We start from the raw sequence: 6,222 nt of genomic DNA on the forward strand, positions 1-6,222 counted from the left end.
CATTCAAGTGGGGAGTTAAAAAAAGAGTAAGTCTGAAATCTTCAGTATGAGTAATATAATAAGCCAGCAAGACAGCTGAGTGTTGGACAGGCATGATGAATGTATTAAATCAGAAAGATGCTATGACTTTCTCTAGCAACACTAGAAGAGATAAAACCAACAGCAGAGGGTTGTAAATTAGAATGAGGGAAAAACAGTAACTTTGACTTGATATTCCTGAAATATATTCTAGTCTCCAAAGGTTATTGCCACAACTGATTTGCTTGGCTTTAACAAAATATAGCAAGGCCCAGATAATCCAGTGGTCCAATTTTTGGCACAAATGGCAACCAGGAAATGAAAAAGATCTTAGTGAGGCCACCAGGCTTTAAGACAAACGGCTGTTACACAGCCTTTGTCATCCTTATCCAATAATGTCATGCAAAATCAGACAAAAGATTAGAAAAATTAAGATACATAGAAACCATCAGAAAGTAGTGGCTCACAGGAAGAAAAGTGAAAGCAAATAAATGCTTGGAAAGTAAACAGAATTAAAAAGGCACAGGGGTGGGGGGAGTACAGTCTTTAACTCTTAGGGGAGATCAGCCTGGGTGAAAGACTCCTTATGAACATTTCCAAATCATAATAAGGTCAATCACTTAACCTAATAGAGTCAGTAAGGGAAGGTTTGTTTATATTACTTTCTTTACAAACTCAAGGACACATGTCATACTCTGGAGGGAGATACTTTTTCCCCAAAAAAAATATTTCTTTTTTTTTAAAAGATTTTATTTATTTATTTGACAGAGAGAGAGAGAGCGAGAGCAGGAATACAAGCAGGGAGAGTGGGAGAGGGAGACGCAGGCCTCCCACTGAGCAGGGAGCCTAACGCAGGGCCCGATCCCAGGACCTTGGGACCGTGACCTGAGCCCAAGGCAGACACTTAATGACTGAGCTACCCAGTCGTCCCCTAAAAATGATATTTCTAAGTTGTCATAAAGGAGAGGGAAAAACGATAGCTATCAAAAAAATAGATCACATAATCGGTAATTTTTAGAGTTTTGGACACTCTCGCTAAAAGAAAGTCATGTATTTCCATATAAACACAACTTTGCAGACAATTCCAGGACCCTGATGCCTAACTTTGAATTTCAGATTGCAATCTCCAGTTCGTTTCCCAGCAATGCAAATAAGTAATGTTGCTATTTTTATTCCACTTTGCCAAAGTTAATGAACCTTCCAGGAAGTCCTCTGTGCAGTTACACCCTTTAATAATAACGTGCTTAGAATCCATGTTTATGACTCTAGTGTAATCTTGGCTGATCTTCCCAGCTCCATTTCATTGCACCTGTTCAGTGTACCACCTGGTTGGCCTCACCTACGGAAAACATCTGGCTTGGTCTCAGCGTCCATCCTTGCAGGTCTACATTTCCAGATCCCAGCATGCCTCCTGCCCAAGTACACCTGAGTGTTGAACCCCTGTCTCCCACTCCCACCCCACAATGTTACATCTGTGTTAGCCAAGGTTCTCAGAGACAGAACCAATAGGAGATGATAGATAGATAGATAGATAGATAGATAGATAGATAGATAGATAATAGATAGATAGATAGATAGATAGATAGAGACATAGAGACATAGAGACATAGAGACATAGAGACATAGAGACACACAGAGAGATAGATAAAGAGATTTATTTTGAGGAATTGGCTCACACAATTATGGCACTAAGAAGTCCCATGAGCTGCAGTTTGCAAGCTGGAGACCCAGGAAAGATAGAGACATAGTTTGAAGGCTTGTGAGCCAGAGAGACAATGGTGTAGATTCTAGTCCAGTTCTGAAGACCTGAGGTCAGGAGACCAGTGTCTCAGCTTAAGCTGTCAGGCAGAGAGTGAATTCAACCTTCATCTACCTTTTTGGTCTATTCATGTCCTCAACAGATTAAATGATGCCCACTCACATGGGGGAGGACCAACTGCTTTATGCATCTCACCAATTCAAATGTTAATCTCTTCAGGAAACATCCTCAAGACTCATTCAGAAATAATATTTAAATAGCTCTCTGGGCATCCCTTGTCCCAGTCAAGTTGACACATAAAATTAACCAACACACCAACCCAGCCCCACACTTACTCCTTCTGGCATTCACCCCAGGTCCTCAGTGGAGTCAAACAAGCCCCATTGGTCCTTGATGTTCCTTCCAGGTGACTCGCTGGGCTACTTTCTCTGAATTCATCAAAGAAAGAGCTGATCTGATGGATCACTCTCCTCTGACTGGGAAAGAAGTTTTCCTAATGTGACCAAATGGTGTTTTGAGTCATTGAAGGAACTTTTTAGTTTGTTTTTTCTTTATTTGCAATGGGTGGAATATTTAATTGAGTGGAAGCACAGTGAATGGAAAAATAGAATAAAAACAAAAATAAGAAGGTAGATGAGGAAGAAAACCTGTACTACTCATGAGGCAGTCCAGCTGTGGTTAGTACCCAAGTTCCCCTCTATTTATCCTGATCACAACTTCTTTATTAAATGTAAAAGTAATGTCCTTTTTTTATGAAGAGGGTCTGTGACATCCCCCCTGCCCAGAGCTCCCTTGAGCAGCCTCAATTATCCAGAAGATATCCCAGAACTGGAGAGTTAGTAAAAAGCATTCTGTGCAGTTTTTGGATAATGTAATGCCTACAGGTGACAGCTCATGTTTCTGCTCTTAGAAAAGCCTCTCAGGCTCTACTCAGAGCCCATCTGCTTGCATATCACACACACAGGGTCCCAAGAAATTCATGACTCTTTGTTGACAAAGATTAAGAGCAAACACTTGCAAAATTCAATGAAGGAAGCTAGCATATTTGGGGGCAAGGGTAACACCGCATTCTGTGTGTTTGTGTGTGTGTGCACTTGTGTGTATTGAGTCTTTGAAATCCAGTGTGTACTTCATATCACAGCACATCTCAGTATAGACTAGCCACACTTCCAAGTGCCCAGTAACCACATGTAAATAGTGGCTACATATTGGGCAGCACATCCGTGGAAATTTACCATACAGATGCCTCCATAAAACTGTTCTTAGAGGAATCACTCCATCAAGAAGTGAAACCAGGATGGAAAAAAACATATAAGATGTAACAGTAAATAAACATTTACGAAGTGTACTGCTGTCTAAGAAATGTCCAAAAGTAAATTGGAAGCTCAAGGTCACCAGGCTTTAGCACAGGTCCCCGGGGTGTAAACTGCTTGGCTGGTCCATTACTTCTTTGAGTTTCTGCTCTCACTTGCTTTGCCTCTGATTTATTACTTTCTTGTCAGCTCAGTGATGCATTTAGAAAGGTTTTTGAGACACGTTTTATCTAGAATTTTCACTGTTTTAGCTGAAATATTGTTCAGACTATCTACTTTATCTTATCTATCCAAAAACAGATAGCTCTTTACATCCTGTTTTTAACCTTCTATTAGTTGCCCTAAACTTACATTTAAAGGCATGTTTTTCATAACATAACATCTAAAGTTAATCAGTTTATTTATTCTCCCCTTAAAGAAAAGAACCTTGTTGGGGGCACAGTGCCTGGCTGGCTCAGTCCATGGAGCGTGCAACTCTTGATCTCAGGGTCATGAGTTTGAACTCCATGTTGTGGGTAGAGATTACTTAATTTTAAAAAAAGTAAAAAAAAAAAAAAAAAGAACCTTGGAATTTACTTACGTTGCTTCATTCTTTTGACCCCATTTCCACTCCATGTTAATGTCTAGAATTTTATTTCCATATTTTAAGAAAAAAATGTAAAACTACTTTTAGACAATATTGTTGTTATTATTGCTGTTGATGACCTTCCATTGTGGCTTGTATCTCATTTATTTCTTCTGGAGTTTTTCCTGTCCTACTAAAGAGCTGGCTCTATGTGCCAGATAGGGTCTGGGGAGTGAGGGTAGCTCACATTTCATCTTCACATTTGAATGATAGTTTAGCTGGATATATAATTCTAATTCAAATGCATTATGGAGACATTTGTATTGTAGTCAGTGAGAAATCTGTGTGCATTGAATTCTCTGATCTTTCTTCTTGTTGACAGAATTTTTAAAAACTTTTATCCTTGACATTTAATTATGGTGTGTTTAGCTATCTTTCCCCTTACTTGTTCTATTCTGATAACACCAATCTTCTTTAGTTCTGGGAATTTCTCAGTTATTCATTCAAACATTTCCTCCCTTTTATTCTCTTTTCTCTGCTGCTGGAATTCTTCTGATGTAGATCCTCATAAGTGTAAATTTATCCTCCACATTGCTTAACTTCACACTTTCCACCTTTCTACCCATCCCTGGCTCGTTTAGGAAGAGTCCCAGATAACTTCCAGGCTTCCAGGCTATTCAACATACCTACAGAGTCTTTTATATCAAAATTGCATTATTTTTGTTTCCAAGATAATAAGAACAAACATTAATTGAGTACTTAACTGTATGTCAGGTGCTATTCTAAACAATTTACAAATATTGGCTATTCAATCCTTGTGAAAACTCTGTGGAATAGATGGGATATTATTATCCCCATCTTACAAACTCACAGCACAGAGAAGGCGAGTGACTTGCCCAAGGTTACAGACCTGATAAATGGCTGATGTAGATCCAGGCAACCTGATTCCAGAGGCTGTGTATGTATCCCTACAGTACTGCATCTCCAGGAGATGAGTTTTTTTAAATAACCACTTATGCTTGTAAATAACCACTTATGCTTGTGCAATTGCCATAAAACATTATCTTATTTTCTGTGGGCATATCAATTATGCTTGTTTTATTTTTTTATTTTTTATTTTTTATTTTTTTAAAGATTTTATTTATTTATTTGATAGAGATAGAGAGAGGGAGAGCACAAGCAGGTGGAGTGGCAAGCAGAGGGAGAGGGAGAAGCAGGCTCCCCGCTGAGGAAGGAGCCCAACATGGGCTCGATCCCAGGACCCTGGGATCATGACCTGAGCCGAAGGCAGCCGCTTAACTGACTGAGCCACCCAGGCGCCCCAATTATGCTTGTTTTAAATACCTGTCTGACTGCTCTGATAGCTCTAATCCCTCAGATGTAAGTTCTTCTGTTTGTTGCCTCTCTTTTCTGCTGTGTGTGTTCTTCCACCCTCCCGTGATTCCTTTCTGTGAGTTCATCTAGGAAGTGATGCTCCCCTACAAAAGTTCAGCTGTCCTGCTTTTGGAATCTATCTGGGGGATGGGCAGAACTTCCATGGGCAGGCATATTTCTTCTCCTTTCCAGGGATAAAAAGTTTGGCTGGGTGTCCAGTGGGTAGGAGTCCTCTGCTTATTTATGGACTCCTTGTTCCTCACTCTACTGCTATCCCTCTAGGGCACTGCCCCAACTCCTACCCTGATTACCATTCTCCCAGAGGGTAGATGTCATTTTCCCTTTAACCAGGGGCGGTGGATGTGGGGGGCAGTGAGCTCTTCATGTCAGCTGGAACAAATGCTCGTGCTGTAAAATTCTGGATAATCCTTTCATGAATGGCCACCAACCCATTCCCACTCTCCCCTCCCACTAGGCATAACCATCTCTGGATGTGGGAATTCCCATCTTGTTACTCCCACTTCATTTAGATGGTACTGCCTTGCAAGCATGCTGCACTGCTCTTTCTTCTTCGGTTGGAAAAAAAAAAAGAAAAAAGAAATAAGCAAAGAAAATAAAGAGAATGAAAGATAATATTTGAAGAAATAATAGCCGAGTACTTTTGAGCTCTAAAAAAAAAAACCCAGTGGAGGTCTCATGTGCCAGAACTGAGGCATGTAGCCACCCCAAACCAAGCACTGCCTTAGAGAAATCAGGCTTTATCCATCAGCTGGGTCATCCTTATTCTCAGTTACATAAAGAGGTTAGAGGTAGAGCCAGGCAAAAGTGGGCATTCTGCAGCAAGGAAGAAGAGGGAGATGAGTGCTGGGTAGGCAACCTGCAGGATGTGCTTCACCACAGGTGTAGATCATTTCAATAGAAAAGGCACCCAACACCATTCAACACATACAGTAAAGAGCTTAAGGATGAAGAATGGTAGGACCTTTTCTAACCAATAAAGCTTATCTACCAAAACTTTCATCTAACATCCTGCTTACTGGTTAAACTTTAGAAGAATTTTATTAAAGACTGGAACAAGAAAGGAATGCCTGCCATCACCCACTCCTGTTATCTAACATATTTTAACAAACACTAAAAGTTAATGAGACAGAAAGAATTAGAGGCAGAGAAATAAAGGGGGGGGATGGATAGAG

This window comes from Neomonachus schauinslandi, chromosome 9, assembly GCF_002201575.2.
Source record: "Neomonachus schauinslandi chromosome 9, ASM220157v2, whole genome shotgun sequence".
Taxonomy (NCBI): domain Eukaryota; kingdom Metazoa; phylum Chordata; class Mammalia; order Carnivora; family Phocidae; genus Neomonachus; species Neomonachus schauinslandi.